General features: G+C 41.6%; 1 protein-coding gene and 1 long non-coding RNA gene across 7 annotated transcripts in view; one reads left to right on the plus strand and one right to left on the minus strand.

Annotated features, from left to right (window-relative positions):
• Window positions 1-388: 388 nt before the first annotated feature.
• PKIB (cAMP-dependent protein kinase inhibitor beta) overlaps window positions 389-20,403 on the plus strand; it is a 92,690-nt gene continuing 72,675 nt past the window's right edge. For 2 of the 6 annotated variants that reach the window (XM_067546675.1, XM_067546678.1), the window contains exon 1: window positions 389-487. The gene's annotated coding sequence lies outside the window, so the exon portion shown is untranslated. Of the gene's footprint in view, window positions 488-17,779; window positions 18,045-20,403 lie in introns of those variants that run through there. The other 4 variants (XM_067546680.1, XM_067546676.1, XM_067546679.1 and 1 more) reach the window with 4 other exon arrangements.
• LOC137152134 (uncharacterized) lies at window positions 7,175-18,604 on the minus strand. Its single transcript, XR_010919440.1, has 3 exons — window positions 18,193-18,604; window positions 8,607-8,764; window positions 7,175-8,160 (listed from the first exon to the last, which is right to left on the minus strand). It is a non-coding gene; the product is annotated as an uncharacterized lncRNA (long non-coding RNA).

Genomic DNA, 20,403 nt, shown 5'->3' on the forward strand with positions numbered 1-20,403 from the left:
TCTGTCATCTCCCACACCCTTACCACTTCCCAGGGTCTGGGAGGGAAACCCAGGCCTAACCACAATACTAGGTTCTAGCCTAGGAATCCTATAACCAACATCAAGGCCTCTGCACAGTCCTTGCTACTATTTCCCTTAGCAGCATCTTACATGATTAGTTTCCCCCTACTTACTGAGTTTGCCAACCTTGCCACTTCCTCTACTCAGAGAATAATACAGCCTACTTGCTGGGTATCACTTCTGGGCTTTATATGAGTTGCACCTGTTCCAGCCCAGCTGACCCTGCTTCTAATCAGTGGCAAGCTCCCTGGCCCCTTCTCCAGGTGCACCCAGTAGAGTTAATTGGGCTGCCTGGATATCTTCACCCCTTTCAACTTTCTGTGAGGTGGAGGCCCTATCACAGGAAGTTATAAAGCAGTGAGGATGTAGCAAGACAAGGATTCAGGTACAATGGGCTGCTGAGGTACAAAATGAAGAAGAAAGAAAGGTAAAATTAAAATGTATATATACATCTTAAATTGAGATTACTGAATCACATTATAGTCAAATGGGAAAACAGTGCTTATAGCACTTTTTAAAAGACAAAATCCTTTCAGTCCCCTCCTAAAATGTGTTCTTTTAAACAAAATATTATTGCAATTATCAGCAAGTTTTATAACTGATTTATAAATTTAGTTTGTATCTTTGTATTGTTGTTCTTACTGAGTTAGCTGGTGACCAATGTGTGCTTGCCTGACATGATTATTATGACAGTCAGTTAACAGAAGTTACATTTTCTGATGACCATGGGTGACAACCACTAGAAAAGTGAAAATTTTTATTTTTATTATTACTAAAGTGGCAAAACAGGCAAATTTTACCTGACTCTTTAAAAGTGCTTGTGTTGTGGCTCAATCTTAATGGACTGAGAACTAGCTTAAAGATCACTCGGGAGTTCTAGTTACGTCAATAACTAACTGTTCTATACCTGCTGGAAAAGATTCTAAAGCTACACTCAGAAAAAGCAAAAAGGTCACTCCTTGAAATTTTCATTTGCTAAGTGATCAAAAGAACTCCTCCTGGGGAGCGGACTATAGATATTTTGTACTGCTAAGCTGGCACATCAATGACCCTTTCCTTGTTTTTGTTTTTGGGTTTTTTTAATAGAAAGAAGTCTTAAGGTAGTAGTGCCTCCCTTATAAGCTATGTTTGATGTGGAATAGAAACTGAGGTGAAAGAACCATATATATAATGAACGTGGAGGAAAACAAAGTACAAATAGGAATATATGTCTGATCTGCCCAGCCTGTCCTCTCTTTATCTCATTTATATTATGTATGGTACCAAGTACTATTTGCTCATGTTCCCTTCATGAAGATTTTGCACTTTGGCTTCCATAGCAAATTACATCTATTATCACTTTCAGCATGAATTTTTCTTCTGTTACATGTATTAGTTACAGACTGAATCAAAGAGTATTCATGCATATTTATTCAAGTCATGCAAATAAAATATGCTGTAATTCAAGTAGCTAAGATCAAAGTCCTATTTCTTGGATATATGAAGGATTGAGTAGTTAATACTTCAAGTGGCAAAATAATTGCAATTGGGTGAGAGCACTTAAAACATCTTTCTATATACATTTAAATAGGAATCTCTTAAAAATCCTATAAAAAGATATCTCTTGTTATCTTTGGTGAACACCTCTTTTGAACAGGAAGCTGTCAGGCCTTTGCTGGAGGTTCTGGACTGTACTACAGTAGGCACAGAAAGTGAAGCTGTTGTGGAAATTATTTTTTTCCCCCTTGCCAAGTTTCAACAAAAACTAATTTTTTTGTGTTTCCGTTTACATTTTTCAAGTTTTCATCTAAAAACTGAAAACTGCAAAACTGAAGGTTTTTCAGTTTTTTTACATTTTAACTTTTTCAACAAAAAACAAAACATTTTAAACAAAAATGGAATTGTTTGCAAAAAACCCCAAATACATCTGTTTAATTGAAACACTATTTTCCAAAATGTTTTAGTGGGAAATTTTCCATTGGGTCTAGTAACCAATAACTCTTAAAATATTTTTTAATATGTAGCAGGCAGCAAGTATGTCACCTAGTTACAATGATGAGTATTACCAGCAAAAGGCAAAAAATCAAACCAACCCACTTTTACTCAGCCAGTCTAGATTTCTTAATGAGCTCATTGAACCATAGAACAAGTGTCCCTCCCTTTCTACTGAGTAACCAGTTAAATGCATTTTGTGCAATGCAGGGTGTAATTTTTCTGCATGCAATAGTGTTAACATTAGAGATGGTCAAACAATGGCAAAATTATTCAGGAATGTTTGTCAACAATCCCAACATTTGCTAAATTACTATAAATAATAATTTGACCACCCCTAATAAAGAATCCAATAGTTGCATTGTCATCCTTTATTACAACTCATGAGTTGCTTGTTTTTCTTTTAAATTCCACTTACAATTATGCAAGCACAGGACCATCTGTATCCCATGCCAGGGTCTACCTGTCAATGTAACTAGTGTTGTAATAGACCAAAGTAGAGTCCTGCAAATCCACAGATATCCGCTTTATATCCGCAGTTAGATTCAGCTTTTGAGATTCAGTGTCCTGGGGGTGGGGAAGCAGGGGGCTGGCTCTAAACAGCTGATTGGGGGCTGCAGGGCTGCCGGTGACATGCAGGTGTTGATGTGGATAGAAAAGATAGACTGCAGATGGCGGGTCAGATATAAATTGATTCTCATGGATGTGGACTGGATGTGGAGCCACATTTTTGTATCTGGGTGGGGCTCTAGACCAAAGGCAGTGTCTACACTGAGAATTATCAGCAAGGCTAGCATCAGTGCAGTTTCATCAGTGATGGCAATAATACAAATGCTAGTATAGACCAAGTGTAGATATTTCTAATGTTATTTTCACCCAGAATCTCCCATCCAAGTGTTGACCATGGCTGCTTCTGTTTCTCTTGTGAGAGCTGACGAGATCACAGCAGAAGATTGGATGGTTGAAGGCTCTAGTTTCACATACTTCATTTCTGCCTTTCATATTCTTTTTAATATGATTCCATAGAACTCAGTAAAACAGCAAATGTAGTAAAACTAGCAGAGAATTTGTCATGTGACAGGTTGTAATCAATAAATCTTGTGCGAGATGTAGTTATCTTGTGTTTCCAGTCATACTTCTACATTTCAGTGTCAAGACTGCCAACGTTTGTGGTTTTGCTCTTGTAGCTTTCCAGCTCTGCAGTGCTGATTTAAAAATTGCTGTTCTTCTCTCATAATGCTTGTGAGAATCAGATTCAATATCAGCAAATCTAAGAGTCTGGAATAAAGAAGTCAGCAGAGAACTCTGCTTGCTAATCACCACTTGTTTGCAATAGCTCACATCTGTGGCTTTTCAAAAGAGATTCATGTTCTGATGGGTTTTATGAAGTAAAGGTAGTAACAGAATAATACAATACCAAGCACTCAACATATTCAAGGTTCAGTACAAACATTAAGGGCTTGATTATGCAACCCTTGCTCTTATTGGTGAGGACTTACTCACTTGAGTATTCCCATTGAAGTCTATGGGACTACTTTTGGGAGTAAATATTACACTAGCCCTAAGTAAGCAAACAAAATTTCCAGTGAGAAATCCACATGGCTGTTTGCTTTTCCAAAGTGATGAGCTGGTAACTAATCACGCTCTTGGACATCTACAACAAGGGGGAAGGAATGGAAGCCAACATAGGAAAGAACAAATTAAAGAATATTTAGATAACTTAAATGTATTTAAGTCAGCAGGTCAGGGCCTGATGAAATTCATCTTAAGGTATCTTAAAAAAAACTATCTGAAGCAATCTCAGAACTGTTAGCAATTATCTTCAAAAATTCATGGAAGATGAGTTAGGTCCCAGAGGACTGGAGATGGGCAAACATAGTACTTATATTTAAAAAGGGGGAAAAGAGGACCTGGATAATTATAGATCAGTCAGCCTAGCTTTGGTATCTGGAAAGGTACTGGAGCAAATTATTTAACAAACTGTTTGTAAACACCTAGAGGACAATAGGGTTATAAGAAAAAATCATGCCAAACCAAACTAATTTCCTTCTTTGACAGCATCAGAGACCTGGATGATGGGGGGGAAGAAATAGTTGTGATATATCTTGATTTTAGTAAGGCTTTTGATGCAGTCCCACATTGCATTCTCACAAGGAAATGTGGTCTAGTTGAAATTGCTATAAGGTGGTACACAACTAGTTGAAAGAACATACTCAGAATAGTTATCCATGGTTCTCTGTCAAACTGGGAGGATGTATCTAGTGGGGCTCCGCAGGGGGCAGTCCTGGGTCCAGGACTAGTCAATATTTTTATTAATGACTTGGATCATGGAATGGAGCGTATGCTTATAAAATTTGTGCATGAATGCAAGCGCTTTGGAATACAGGATTAGTATTTAAAATAACCTTCATAAATTGGAGAATTGATCTGAAATAAACAATGATATTCAGTCCAGAGCAGTGCAAAGTACTAAACTTACATATGAAAATTGAATGCACAGCTACAAAATGGGGAATAACTGACTAGTAGTGATGAAAAGGATCTGGGATTTATAGTGAATCACAAATTGAATGAGTCAACAACATGATGCAGTTGCAAAAAAGGCTAATATCATTCTGTACTCAATGAGGAATGAGACACACTTTGCCAGTGTCCCTATCTTCGTTCTCAGGAACAGCTGAATCAATTTTGACTGAAACTTCAAAACAAAACAAACAAACAAACAAAAAATCAAAACCACTCTGCCTGGGGCAGACCTGACATGGAAAATTTCGAAGTTTGGTAAAGTTATAAGCAACTGAAGACAGGGACTTATAATGGGACATGTTGGGCAACTTTGATAACAGGTGACACTATCAGCTCCACCTATAGTACACAGCACTTTCTTAAAAAGGAAAATAATTTTTGTGCACACTTCACTGTATCCCTCTCCTGAACCCTTTGTATGATGCCTTCTTTATGTGGTAAGCTCTTTGCAACGGAGATTCTATCTCTATAGCTGTACAATGCCCGGCAGAGCAGAATCCTCATTAGGCCACTTCGCATTACCACAATATGAATAAATAAGTAAGAGTGAAGCATTCTGGCTCAAAAACCAAACAAACCCCAAAACATTTCACTCCCCCTCTAAGACAAATCATCTTGCTAACATATTGGATGGTTGAAAAACTTGATTTCAAACCTAGCTGAAATCACTAAAATATTGGTTCATGCCTGGACACCCAAATTCAGTTGCTTGTCCTAAACCCTCTCTTCCCTTAGGTAGCAAAAGAGAATTATAGAAGAATTGAGGAGGGTAGGGGGCGGAGAGGAGGAGAATTCCTAGCCTTAGTGTATAGCAATCACTCTATAGTGTGCATTCAAATACTGCTTCTCTTGAATTTGGGATAATTATATTACTATGAAATCCTCTGACCAATTTGGATAATACTTTTTCTGTTAGAAATAGAATGGTTGGAGTGAACAATGGGAGCCTGTCTGCTATATAATAAGTGAGGCAATAATACTGAGTCAAATTCTGTTCTCAGTTATCTGAAGATATGATAAAAGCATCTCTGTGGGCATGCATATAAATATTAATTTAATCACACAGTAGCTCTTTGAAGAAGGTAAATAGTGAAGTATCGTAATCCTATTTTACAGATTTTAAATAAAGGCCCAGAGAAGTGAAGGGACAATAATTAAAAATTGATTGATTTATTTTTATGGCTCACTTTCCCTCCTCTAGCATTCTTCCTGCAATGATCTCAAAGTGAAGAATTGATGTAAATAGTCCCATTGCTGTAGTCCAACAATGCACCAGTCCTTACAAAATACAGCATCATTCTGCACTCTGTTGGCCTGGGGTCAAATTAGCCAGAAGCTTTATTTGTTGCAGATATTGGAAGGTGTGTAGTGAATGAGGAAGGAAATTGCAGGAAGAGGAAGAATGGTTAAGGCAGTTGAATGTTGCGCTGGAGGACTGAATTCCATCTCCTGTCTATTATGATTTTTATTATTGTAGTGCTTAGGAACCCCAGTATGGACCAAGACCCATTATGCTAGGCACTGTCTGACCACAGAACTGAAAAACAGTTCTCGCTCCAAAACAGAAACAACAAATGGATACAGACATACGGGACAGTACGAGGACTCAATTGTCTTATTCATTCAGCATGGCAGGCTGTGGTCTCAGCGCACCAGCAGACTAACCATATCAAGTTTTTGTAGGCCTTACGGCAAAGGAGAGTTCTAGGGAGGGATCTGAAGTAAGATAATGAGTTTGTTCTGCAGATGTTTACTGAGAGGTTCTCCATGGTGTGAGGGGCAGCACAGATGAAAGCATGAAGCTGCCACAGAATTCCTATGTGATGCTGTCATTTCAACTATTCATAGGTGGCCACTATTTGTGTGTGTTCCTCATTTTCTGGGTGCTCAGCTTGGAACCCTGGAATCTGATTTGCAGAAGTGCTGAGTGCTCACAGCTGCAACTGATGTCAATGGGAGCTGTGCTTTGAATACGTCAGGTATTACACAAAGCTATGTACTCTGAAAAATCAGAACCTGGGCGCATCAGACTGGGAACCTAATATTAGTGGACACTTTTGATCTTAATCTCTCTGTGCATCTGCTCCCCATCTCTAAAACAGGGATAGTATCACCAGTTCAACTGACATGGGTTTTGGGAAGATAAATCAATGTTTGTGAAGCACTCGGATACGTTAGTGATGAGCACCATAGAAAATTCCACAAGGAAATTAATAATTCTGTCTTCAGAACATGATTTGAATAGCGTGCAGTAAATGAGACCTAGGGCCACACACTGAACAAGGAAGAGAAAAGCAAATATTGAATGGTATTCATTAACTGAACACTATTCATGCTGTGCACTGAATGAAACAGGTGTCCCATGAAAAAAAAGTATGTGATCATGTAATTAATGACTGTATCATAATGCATTTGCACAAGGGGTCCAAATTAAAGTTGCACAGACCATCTTAAATCTGGCATTTCCTATCTTTTCAGTACTTCACTTAACTTTAATAATGTTCTTTTAACATAGCTCTTGTGTGTAACATAAATAAATAGCTGCTATTCTCAGCACAGCTTTCCCTTCCATAGTTGCTTCACTCATTACAGGGAGGGAAGTTTACATAGTGCAGATAAGAAGTGTGACAAATACTTTTAATAAAACACAGAACTAATTGAAATTTAAGAGCTTTTTACATTTACAAACAAATGGGGGCATTTTCATGGAATTTTTTCCTAAGATATGTGATTTTTTTTCATGCAAAAATTTCTCCGTGAAAATGGGCTATTTTTTTAAAGAAAAAACAGGCCTTTTCCAAACTTTGCATTTCCACAAGTCTTTGATGCAAAAAATAGTCATTCTATCACTGGAGACGGTGCAAAACTGGGGGCTGTGAAATCATGTAACAAAACAGCAGAAACTATTGAGAAATTCCACAAAACAAAATCATTGATTTTTCCCACAGTTCTAGAACAGGATATTTACACTTTTCATGTGTCTGGATTATGTCTTTCCTCTGCCTGGAGTCACATCTTCCTTGTGCTGCCAAAATTCAACACTGCAGCATAATTGTCTTAAGATCCTGCTATGCTACATGAACTGCAGGCTACCATGGGTCATAGGCAGCCAGGTCTATTGGCTGGAGTCCAAATGCCAGAGTCAGGGGTCAAGACAGAGCCAGAAGCAGGAGGCAGGGCCAAAGACCAGAACTGGAATCAGAGTCTGAATGCCAGAGCGAAGGGTGAAGACTGATTCGGAATCAGAGCTGAGGGTCAGAACCAGATTACCAGGAGTCAGGGAAAGCAGGTGCAGGGCTGATTCTGAGGTGGGAGCAAGGCTGAGACAGAATGGGAACAAAGCTGGGTATAGGGGAGGATCTGGGCTGAAGCTTGAAGGAGGAGAGCAGCAGGAGCAGGGCTTGGTGAGAGGCAAGCACAGAGAGGAAGAGAGTCCATGGGTACATGCATTGAGCAGCCAACAAGCTGGTGCCACTGAGCTTAAGAACCGGCCGGCTAGCTTCCTCCATCAGTCAGGCAGGGCAGTCCATCAGGCAGGCTAACTGGCTCATTCGGGTGTCAGGAGTACTGAGCAGGCACAGCTGTGGGGTCTTATTCCTGACCCTGTAAAATAAACATGTCAGGGTCCAGTCACAAAGCATGGGCCTTTATCAGGAAAGGTGGTGCTGCTCTGACGTCTCCAACATAGTGCTATCCCCCAGTCTCTCCGAACAGCCTTGTTACCCCACTTGATAAATATTACAAAGGTGGATATGGATGAAAACGTTGAAGGAGGGGGGTGAAGAAAAAATGGCAGCAATACAAATAGTGCAACAATTCTCAAACTGTGGGTCGGGACCCCAAAGTGGGTTGTGACCCCATTTTAATGGGGTTGCCAGGGCTGTTACACTTGCTGGGTCTCAGAGCTGAAGTCCAATCCTGAGCCCAAGTGCCTGAGGATTGAGGACTTTAGCCCTGGGCAGTGGGGCTCCAGCTTTGGCTTCAGCCCTTGATAGTGGGACTCAGGTTACAGTCCCCCTGCCTGAAGCTATAGACTACAGGCCCCTTACCCAGGGTTATGAGGCTTGGGTTCAGGTTCAGGCTTCGGTCCTCCTTCTCGGGGTCATGTAGTAATTTTTGGTATCAACAAGGGGTTGTGGTGCTATGGAGTTTTCAGAACTGCTGAAATAGTGCATACCTGAAACTGAAGACACCTTCCAGTCTCTCACTGCAAATGAAATAGAAACAGAAAGGGCGATCAAAACACTGACAACGGGTGAAGCCTGTGGGCTTGATAACATCTACCCCAAATTCCTGAAGAACCTGGGAAGAACTGGAGTCATGCAAGAGAATAAAATACCTCAGATCTGGTGCTGAGCAAGTGTATTGCTTGCCAAAACCTGAAAAAGACTACTGTCTTGCAGCAAATTACCACCCCATCTCTTTTTATTAAGATGCATGTAAAAATTACTTTAAAGGCATATCCTTTAAAGAATTGCCCCTGCCATTGATGGTATCCTGACTGTAGATAAAGCAGGTTTCAGACCAAACCACGGTATCTGTGATCAAGTGGTGTCCCCATCTACATCAAGAATGTCTTCAGAACTAAGCAGAAGACAGGCACAGTATTCCTAGATCTTACTGCTGCATATGCCACAATCTGGCATACAGGCCTACTGCACAAACTGTCATTGTTCCTACCACAATAGGTTGTCATGGCTGTGGAACTGCTGTGGGGAGACCAATGGTTTCAGGTTTCACTTAGACAAAATACAGCTCCTAGAGGTCCCAAAACAATTGTCTACCTCAGGGCTCAGTTCTAGCACCAATGCTTTTCAATCTCTTCACAAATGACCTTCCCTACACTTCTGCCAGGTGTTTTAATCTACGCAGAAGTCATCTGTTTGGCAGTGCAGGTCCAGGATTTCAATCACCTAGAAGAAATCCTGGATGCAGATATGAGAGAAAGGGCCCACTATTGTAAAAATTGGAGATTTAAACCAAGTGCCAGAAAAACAGTGTCCAGATATTTCCATCTAAACCACACAACCGCCAAGAAACATCTCAACATCTTCCAGAATGGCCACAGGCTGAACCATGACTCAAAGACTGTCTTTAGCTGTTACACTGGATGGCACCTAGACATTCAAGGGACATCTTACCAAGATCTCACTGAATACAGACAAGAAACAACCTGGTCAGCAAACTAACTGGTTCAACCAGGAACCAATGCACAAACACTAAATAGCTCTGGGCTTTCCTTGTGTTATTCTGTGGCAGAGTATTGCTCCCCAGTGTGGCTCACTTCCTTTCACACAGGACCAGTGGACACTCTGCTAAACGAAACTGTGTGTATAATAACTGGTACCATGAGACCAGCCAACCTGACCTGGCTGCTGGTCCTGTTCAGCATTGTCCCTTCTGACATCAAATGACAAGCTGCCTTGCAAAATCTGCTTCTTCGGATACAAGATGGATCACATCTATCCCTGTTTAAAGAGGCATCTAATCTACTCTCTTGGTTCAAGGCACCCCATTTGGACAACTCCTTTAAAGAACCTTGGCGTTCCCTCTGAGGTGGCATACCAGGTGGCAAGAACTAGCTTCAAACATAGAGGCTGCCTATCTATGCTTCTTCCAGGACAGGTCCAATAGTCCAGCCTCCTGCTTTTGACCTTCTATGCCACCTGTGGGCAAAGCTCAATCATTTTAGATGTAGAGTGATCAGACGTGCTGCAAAGGGCTATAAGTGAAGCCTTCATGACTCTCCCCTTTGCCACTGTACCCAGTTAGAAGATGTAGGTCACATACTTTTAAGAGCTGCTTGGTTCTCTCATGGACTTGCCAGGGCCCTTCCCTCAGCTATTGAACAGTAAAGATATTTAAGCTAACGTACTTGACTTAAACATCTATGTAAATGCAATCACAGTTTAAAAAAAAAAAAAAAAACTGTTCTAGCAATGTGGATAGAAAAGCACTGTTCTATAACTAAAGGAAACTATTTAAAGCATGTTATAACATGGAATTTTATAACACTAGTAAAGAATTGTGCATTCACATGCTTCTTCCAGGAGTGTTGATAGTGCAGAACTATCAGACCCTGATCCTGGATGGCTTCTCATGGTAGGAAAGTTGGGCACATGCTTAAATGTTTGCAGGATTGGGGCCTCAATGAACTGCTTATAGTTCAGTGGGAGTTGAGTGCACTTAATGTGACTCTGGAGGTGCACCACTTGAGCTTTGTTCTCTGAGTCAGTAAGTGAGGCTGCCACACAGAAAGTACTCCATTTTTTTGGAAGGCCAGAATGCTATCTCTAGAACTCCCCTATGCCTCCATCATACTGGGGAATAGGAACCTGATATCATTGTTACTTTGCCATGTCATTTCTAATCAAGAGTTTATACACTCCAAGAGCTGCAAAGTAAATCTTTCCTCTTTCACGTCATATATGGAGTTGCTGAAGGACTACCTGCAATACATTTTAAATCTAGTTCATATTTTGGGTATCTTTTGAGTACCTTTTGGTTATGACACTGTTTCCCACCATATTTTTACCTCTGATTAGGTCAGTTTCGGAGTTCTACTTTTTTAGTTGGACAGTATTCTTTCACATCGATCAAATGTTTGTTGCTCTGTGAAATAATCAGTTGAGCATTAATCATCACTTACCATAGCATTGTGTCCTGGGCTGATGTAAAACATTATCAAATCCAGTTGTTTAATTGATTCTGACTTTCAATGAACTTTCACCCAGAAGGCTAGGCAAGGAATTTATTAATACATTTAAATATATTTGTTACAAGTGCTTCCATGAAAAACTTTGGAAGCAAAAATTAAGTAAAAATGCAGTATTTTTATAATTATAACATCTACTTTGCAGAGCTGTGCTTGTTTCCTACTGATCTCTGGTAAATGTAAAATCAACTGGGATTAATTGGCAACAAGTGCAAAGGCCCCGATCCTCAATGGTATTTAGGAGCCTAGTTCTCATTGAATTGAATATGAGTTAGATGTGTAGGTACCTTTGAGGATTTGGGTCAGTATACCAATGATATCACCAGTTAGCAACCTTGTTTTACTGGGAGACTGACCTAAGGTGGCAATGATCATTCTCAAATGTATGTTCTGAATATGTCTATTCACCATAGCAACTGTTATAAAAGCATATCTTTATCACTAGCTATATTTCTATCACCAACTGGTTGTCTGATTTCTTGCGCATCACTGGGACCATTTTGTCTATGGATGGATGTTATAGGTATAACAGGAAGACCAAACAATGGGTAGAAACCCAAACTTCTCTAATATAGACAAGGCCTAAAACTTTTAATCAAATTTGTAACCAGTTAGTGGCTGGCTATAACCATGATTTGTGTTTACACATCACACTGCTAAACCTTGGTTGGTAACTGTGGCGACTAACAGTGTTTTTTGTCCTTGCCTAGTTTCATATATGGTAGTTTTCCTGTAACTGGTTCTGCCTGATGGACACCATGTTGGGTAATGCCAAGGTTTGAACTGGGGACCGCTACAGCTAAAAGCACAAGTTGCTGTTTAAGCTAAAGAGCCAGGTTCTCAAGCTAAGAGCTGTAACAGACTCACAACCTGTGTGGATTGACCACAGAGGAAGACGTAGAGTGCACACAATGACCAGTAGGATACATCAGTCCTTTTTTTAATTCAATATGGACAGAACTCCCTAAGCCATGTGTTTGTAACCAAGTTGACCAGTCCTCCTTCCTATCAGCTCTCCATGTGGTAGGACATGCAACACCACCTTTTCCATGTGTTGCCAGTGCTGCTCTGGGTGCATTTCTCTGTCCCCTGCTGAGGCATTATGGAATTGCTGCCCTGATTTACCTAGAACACACTGAAACAAAATCAAGGGAGCAAACACTGAGAGTGCATGGCTGGTGTGGACAGGTGGTATATTGTAGGCATGCTAGGATGACCAAAAGACATGGACTCAACTCATCTGTATTTGTATATGTATCACAACCCGATTACAAAAACTGTTTAATAGTGTGGATTGGAACGTTGGCTCACCTTTCTTGACTTTTTATTTCTTTTTCCATAACTTACTCTGTAGAAGATTCTTTTTTAAATCTTGTTCTTTGATTAGTTATTTATATTCCTTGGAAGATTTGAAGATCAAATACAGAATAGGATGAGAGAAATTATGGAAATTAGCTACTTAAGGAGACTTGGTAAGAACATTAATAAAACTGAGGAAGGAAAACTTCAAGAAGTGAAAACTAAACCCATGCAACTTGCAATATAAATATCAAAAGAGAGTGGGCTTGAAAATGATAATGAGGCATGCTTAGAATAAATGTAGACCAGGCTAGGGCTGGTGTGATTCAAACAGTGCCAAGGGCTTGTGTAATTTACATCCTATCACTATTTCTCTGTAGCTTTACATCCAGGCTATTTCAGTATTCTGATCCTTTCATGAACATGTGTGGGAGTGTGGATATGAGGATGGGAGGGAAAGGAGTGCTAAATGGCTGCAGGGCACCTCTCACATGCCACCTGTCAGTGCCAATTCCTGACTAAAAAAAGCAATACAGCGGTTTAGACTCTAGCTCTGTCATTCTGATACAAATGTGAATTTCATCTACAGGTACTCCAGGTAGACACTTCTGAATCTAGGCAATGTAATCTCTTCCTGTATCTTTGGGGATATTTTTAATACATATAGTAGTATGTTCTGCTTTAGGTCACAGCAAGCTGTAATATCTGATCCTAAACCATAAAAGAATCCTTGATCCTCAAGATGTGGGTGTCCCTCATGCAGTGTAAGGCCTGGCTTTTGTCTTTTGCTAGTTTTGAACTTTAAATGGAATTACTCTTGATTGTCACCACTGAGATCGGAATGAGGCTCTGTGTGTTTCTGTAACAGGGCTGTTGTGGTATAAAAAAACTGGCCATTCTGATATTTCTGATTAATTGATAGAGAGATTTTTAGTTTCTTGTCCTAGATTTTAGTGTTCAGTATCACTAAACTTCAAAGTCACGGTGTGGTGGTGATGTCATTATTTTAAGAAAGTCCTCTGTGTTTTAAAAATTCCTGTATTGGAGAGCTGCATTAGCAAAACGAGTCATGGACCTAAATCATATGTTCCAGAACCTCAATGAGAAACATCAGCTGACATTCTGATTCTGCATTTTTCCCTTCCAAACATGCTCTGCTCTCAAGGAGACAGCTTCGTCTGAATCTGAGCAATCTTATTTGAAAAATAATTTGCCAATTCCTCACTGAGAAATACTCTACACTGTCACAGATGCAAACAACTTGCATTAATCAGATCTGGATGCTGTGGTGGGGAAGACATTTTTCTTCGCCTGCAGCACAGCCATGATAAGATTTTTTTTTTTTTTTTTTAATTCTATCACAATCGGTTAGCCTCAGAACAGGACTTCTGCCACCAGTGCTCTAGCACTCTGCCCTTCTGTTTGATCAGTGGCAGATCATCTGAACACCATGGTGACCTGTGAGACCCAACCTAGGGTAACAGCATTTAGGGAGCATAGCTAGCTGTAGAAAATGTGTAATAGGAACAACTATGCATAGAATGGAGATGGGCTAGCATATGGAGAAGGTCTTTTCTATCTCTAATTTCTATGATTTAACTCTGCATTATTGCCATGTTCTCAAAATTCTGGGCACCATATACAGAAAGAAATAAGGGCAGCTTAAATCAGAACATGGCTACACTCCGAAAGATTGTGGAACAGCAACATATATTTATTTCAAAATGCATTAAAATCACCTGAAAAACAACATATTGATTCCCCTAGTTCAATTACTTGAAGCACGGGCAACTTTCCTGGGGACTTCATGTGACATTTTATGGTTTTTACATTAACCTTGTTAAATGCTAATTTAGAGGCTCTTAAAAACCTACAGAAGTCAGAGGTACACCTGATCAAGAACTGAAGGGTGAACAAGAACCCTATTGCTAAGTCCCCTCCAATTTAAAGAAATAAGTAGCTACTTATTATGTACCATGCTTAACTATCACATGTTTTCACTCCACCTTCTACTGTGTATATTTTAATGTAACTTACTACAAGTCTCTTGCCTTCTTCTACTTTCTTTCCCTTCCTGACTTCTTGCCTACATTTTCTTTCCTGGAATAACTCCTGGGGCCTGATTTCCACAGGTGCTGAGCACCAACAGCTCTCATAGACTTTATTTGGAGTGTGGATGCTCAGCATTTCTGAAAATTAAGCTCATAGCATTTCATTTCCTGTGCTGCCTTAAACATCTTTCCTCTTCCTTTTCTCTTCCACCCAACTTAACCCTCTCTTCTTCCCTGCATTGTGTTCTCTATCTCCTCCCTTATATATTCTCCTCCTATCTTCTCCCCATAAACTTTCTTTTGTGTAACAACCTATCACTCATATCCTTTCATACATAGAGGTTAGAATTTAACCAGCCAGATATTAGCTAGAGTAATAAACCTACTAGCCACCAGTGTAGAAGATGGAGGACTCATGATCCATGTGACAAGTCAACATATCCTACCCCAGACCCAATTTTCCTAATCTTCCAGATGTCTAAAAATATACAAATATTACAATGACAGCACATCAAAAGTTTCCAGGCAAGCCTTTGGAGATCTAAAACCTGTTTGTGAAGTGGCATTCATTCTGCTACAGAGAAAAAATAAATCAAAGGAATAACAGTTTGCAATAAAGAAAAATGTCTGGTTCTAAAATATAATGCTCTATGCTTCTCTCAAGGATTGCTTGTGGCTGAAAACCCATCTTGTCCATTTTGTTTCAATAGGTCTATGCTACAGTGGAGAACAAGTGTAACTGACTAGCTCCCAGAGGGAAAAACCACACTCATGCCACTCAAAGCAGCTGTAGGAACAGCAACCCACTATAAGAACATCTTCATACCCTACTAACTGTAAATTATAGTCTTTACCCATTGCGGTCCGTGGTAGGCATCTAAGTACTTTTAGGGATCCCAAGTCCCTGTTCTGGCTCCCCTGCAATCCACAAACCTCCCACCAGACCTTACAGGCACCTAAAGTCACTCGGTACCTAAGTTTTCAGGGTAAACGTTCCCAAGGTGCCTGTCAGAGAGAGGCAACAGTGAGCATGCCCAATCTCCCATTTAAGCCCCAGAGGGATCCACAAACCAGGGGAAGATAGGTGTTCGACTGCCTAAATTGCATGTGGGGTCTGAGCTGGTAAGGGCCCTCTGAGCATGTCAACCAGGCTAGGTCCCATTCAAAATTCCACAGGAGGAGGTGGTGCCCACTTTATAACTTTTAGCCCTGTGGTTAGAGCACTCACTTGGGATGTGGGAGACCAGGTTCAATTCCCCCCTCCTTGCCTGCAGAGGAGAAAGGGTTTGAACAGGGGTCTTGCACCTCTCAGGAGGTTGCTCTCACCACTGAGTTGTGTAGGATATTCTGATGTAGGGCTCCTTCCACATCTCCTGTTGAAGCTGTTCCACTGTGAATAAATGAGTGGTTGGAACAGGGAGACTGGACTGGAGTCTCCTACCTTCCTGATTGTTGCCCTAACCACTGGACTAGTCATTCATTCTCTCTCAGTGAGTATTTAAGCATTTATCTGCAGTGGAACTATTGTTGGGCCAGCACTCCAACACTCAGAGAGGCTCTGGGCATCCTGCCTTCACTTCACCATTCCTCAGGTGCCCCCACAAGACTCAGATACAATCTGGCCTGTCACACTTAAATCTCAATCTCTAGCTCCGGGAGGGGAAAGTCAGTGGCTGGGTGTAAATTTTTTTTATATGAATATTATTTTAATGGAAGAACAATTAAAGGTATTGTTTTTAACTTCTCTGAATAAACTTCTTATGATCCTCACAATTGATGATGTTTGCCACGATGTATCCATAAGTAAAGAAAAATAGCACAATGCAGTCAGTCACACAAGTCTTTCCCAGGAACCAAATGGTATGCCCAAATTCATGGCATGAATAGTAAAGTAATTGTTCCTACTGCACCTTGATCTAGACAGACAGAAGAATGCTTCAGATAAATCTGTATCCAATGCACTGCTTTGAAAATCTGTCAAGAGTTCATCAGCTAAAGAAAGCCTCATGTAATGTGGTCATCCACATCTGCTTACACACTTCTGTTGGTATGATATTTGGTTGTATCTAGAAAGATCAAGATGTGCAAATCTCCGTTATTAAGATTTCACTGAAACATAATGAATTAGATATAGATTTTTGTGATGTAAAAAGATGGTTGTACTTTCTGTCTAAGTGAAAAATAATCTACACTCCGCTGGAAGCAGGTCCATGGTTGGACTTTTCAAATGTTTGTATATCAGGATATACTAGAGGCTAGATTTTCATAGTACATGTAATAGAACATGGAGGTTTCTGGCCACAAAAAAAAAAAAAAAAGGGGGGGGGAAGAGGCTGGCTCTGGCAATGTCTGTGCCAGTTTTTTGTGTGTTGCTTTGCTCTTGCACCAGAACGTGCTGAAGTTTGGATATTTCTGATCATGTAGGAGCACAGATGTACAATTTGGTTTTGATTGGCCAATATCCTCTAGCTTTTGCAAAGACTGGAACTTGGTGAACTGAAATTAAAAATGAGTGGGATCCAAGTCACAGGTATATTTTTCCGGTGCTCTTCCGGTGGAGATGCACCAGGGTCCAATTTTTTTTCCACTGATGTAAGAGCAGGCTGCTCTTGTGTTCTCTTTATATTGCACACTTCGGGTTGGGAGGCCAAAAACTGATCCAGATTTTTATGGTGCTTATTCGTGTACATCGGTGTCAGATTTGTGTGTGTTTTTGCTGTAGTCGGAGTGGCTAAACTTATTTTCTGTTCATGCCATGGCATTTGGCCTGGGAGGGCCAAAAATCGGACGGCTCAGGCAGGATCCATGTGTCAGATCGGGATTTTTTTTTTCCGTGGCGCTCATGCTCCAGGATTCCCACAGATCCAGCTTTTTCCTTTTCCCGGTCTCTAATCTCCAACTTCTACGATTCCCATTGAACTCCTGCGCTTCTAGGTGGCAAAAATCCCAGCAACAGCCCCCCCCCCCCTTCCTTCAGCCCCGCCCCTAATCCGCCCGGGATTTACTCATTTGTTGGGGGGCGGGGGCACTGGGAAGGGGCCAGAGATTGAATGAAAGTGTCAGAGTCGACAAGAAAGCCGCGGACCAATGGCTGCCGCCTCTGGATACGTGCCTTACTGCTCCGGCGTGGGTCCGACTCCCGCCGCAGCCTGGTGTAAAGGGTTAAGGGGAGGGTGTCTAATTCCCTTGCCTTCCCCCGTGCAGCGGGGACGGACTGGAGCGCTTGCACGGGCTCTCCCGAGAAGCCAGGGAGCTGCCCCTTTCCCCAGCTGGTACAGCCGGAGCCGCTCCTCCCTGCGTGTCAGCTGCGCCCTGCCCTGCCCGGACTGCACGGGCGGCAAGCCGGAGGCTGTGTCCGCGGGGGAACTCCGATCGCCGCTGGGAACTCCTCTGGGCGCCTCCGCCAGTCCGCCGCCTTCCTGGTGAGTCCGGGGCCGGGGGCCGGGGCAAGGCAAAGTTCCCAGGTGTAAGGTCTGCTGCCTGGTGGGCTTCAGGTTTGCATTGAGGGCGCCCATAAAGCTCTCCACCCCCCACCCCCGCCTGTGATCCCCTGGGGCCCGTGTCACTGACCTTTCCCGGCAGCTGAGCTGTTGGTGGCGAGGTGGGTGTTGTTGAAAACAATACTTTCGTTCCTCACGAGCTCGCACGCAGCGTGCTGAAACCCGCCGGTGCGGACTGCCGCCCGCCGCCTTCCTAGCTGGGGACTTCAGCGCAAATCCGCAATTCTGAGGCGATCCGTTTCACACCCACGGCGGCTCCCAGCTCCCGGGAGTGCCTCTCTCCCCAAGAGCACGGCACCTGGGCGGGGTTGTTAAGTGCCCGCTGGAGAAAAGCCTCCCCGGGGAGAAAGCAGCTCAGAGCAGCTGGGGTTCTCCGCACAGGGTTGAAACCGAGATCAATTAAACCCGGCACCCTGCCCCTCCTGAGCTGGAGGCAGATCCTTCCTTCCCCAGCCTGCAAGGCAGGTAGGTAGGAAAGTGCTGGGAAGGGACCCGGGAGCTACTGTTGCCTACTGGTGTTGTGACAGATCGTCTTGGGCTATAGGATAATTCACACCGCGGGAGAGGACCCGCGTCCCCTGCTCTCTCTCCCCATGGTCACTTATCAGATGCTTTCAGCTGATCCTGAAACAAGGCTGCTAGAGCAGTGCACCTTTCCGTTCACAGCCAGCCACATGTGGTTTGTTTGATTCTCTCCAGTCCCCTCTGCAAGTCCCACAAACTCTGCCAGGGTTTTCCTGTGGACTAAACGGCATTTGCGGGGATTAAGTCTCCTTGCTCTAAAACGGGCTCAGAGACAGCTCCCTCCCCACGTTGAAATAACACTAAGATTTCCACATGTCTACATCAGGCTGATGGGGAAAGCTGACTCTGTGAGCGGAGGCTGTATTTCAAATAGAACTTCCCCCAGGCCTTGGAGTAGAAAAAGGGCACAAGGGGTTTTTAGTCTGAATTGTTTCTTTCATTAAAAATAAAGTATTTCAGTATCCTAAATAGATGCAGTCTGTGGCAGACAAAGTGCTTTAAAAGTTACCACTCAAAGAACAAACAACCAACAGAAAAAACCCATCTCTAAAGAAAGCTGTAGTAAATGTGTGGCTCATGGGTCAAGGGCATGCCCAGGAAATCAGTACATATAACAATCAGTAAATACCTGTATTGAAATTGAGAGCATAGAAAACAGTGGTTTCAGGGAAAGTTTACTAAAGGGAGGGGAATATTGCTTTCCTGCTCATGTGGCGTTTAAATGCATGTTTGATTGACCTAATGGCTCAGACACTAGTCTGTCACTAAAAAGTGGATATTCCATACATCTGATTATTGTGTAAATGCCTCATGGTTCACAGATAACTATTACAATCTTTTGATTCAATTATCCTCTTGTTGGCATCATTTAGGCTAACAAGCATGTGCCCTGGGGTCAGGTAATTAAAAATTCCTTTGAAAGGCGGCATGAAAAAAGTCCCACTTCAGGAGGTGGGGAAGTATGGCTCACTTGGTTCTAGAGCAGGGCTGATGCTCAGTACTTAGGGGGCTGGCTAGGGACACTGGAGACCTGGAGTTCAATCCCCTGCCGCACCTTAGACTTTCTGGGTGATTTTGGGCAAGTGACTTAGTCTTTTTGTGCTTCAGAGCTCCAGTTATGTAGTAGGAATCAGTCTTTTCCTATCTGAGGTAGGGGTGCTCTGAGGTTAAATACATCAAAGGTTTTGAGATGCTGGGATATTGTATTAATAAGGGTCATAAGTATCTTAGATTCTTTCTCAATCAGATATAAAAAATTTCCCCATGGGGAGAAAAAAAGATCAAAAGTGCTCCAATGCTACAATGCACCCTTTAACAAATGTATTTTTGAAATTAGTCGTTTTTCAGTTATGTAAATATGGGAAAACAATAAATATGACCTTTTCTGCTTTGAGTATAATACAATAACATTAATTAAAATAAATCTCTGAAAAGTACATCTGATACTAGAAGTCCACAACTATTGTGGACAATGATGCTATATAGATTAAATCAATATGCATTTTTTTATGCAAACAACAATTCTGGAAAATGGGTAGATGAAATTTTAAGATATATTTTATCTGTGATTAAGAGATTCCTTTGTATCTTGGTCTAATGACCAGCTAGAAAATCTTCAAATGTTAATGTAATTTTCCTCTCCTTCCCAATGGTAACAAAATAATTGCAGTAAGAGAAACTTTCTCTAGCTCTGTTTTGATGGATTTTTTTTTTTTCCTGAAAATGTTAATAAACCACCCTGGCTTCAGGACAGAAA

This window comes from Emydura macquarii, unplaced genomic scaffold (assembly GCF_026122565.2).
Source record: "Emydura macquarii macquarii isolate MOO-44397 ecotype Brisbane River unplaced genomic scaffold, CSIRO-AGI_Emac_v2 contig_1146, whole genome shotgun sequence".
Classification (NCBI taxonomy): Eukaryota; Metazoa; Chordata; order Testudines; family Chelidae; genus Emydura; species Emydura macquarii.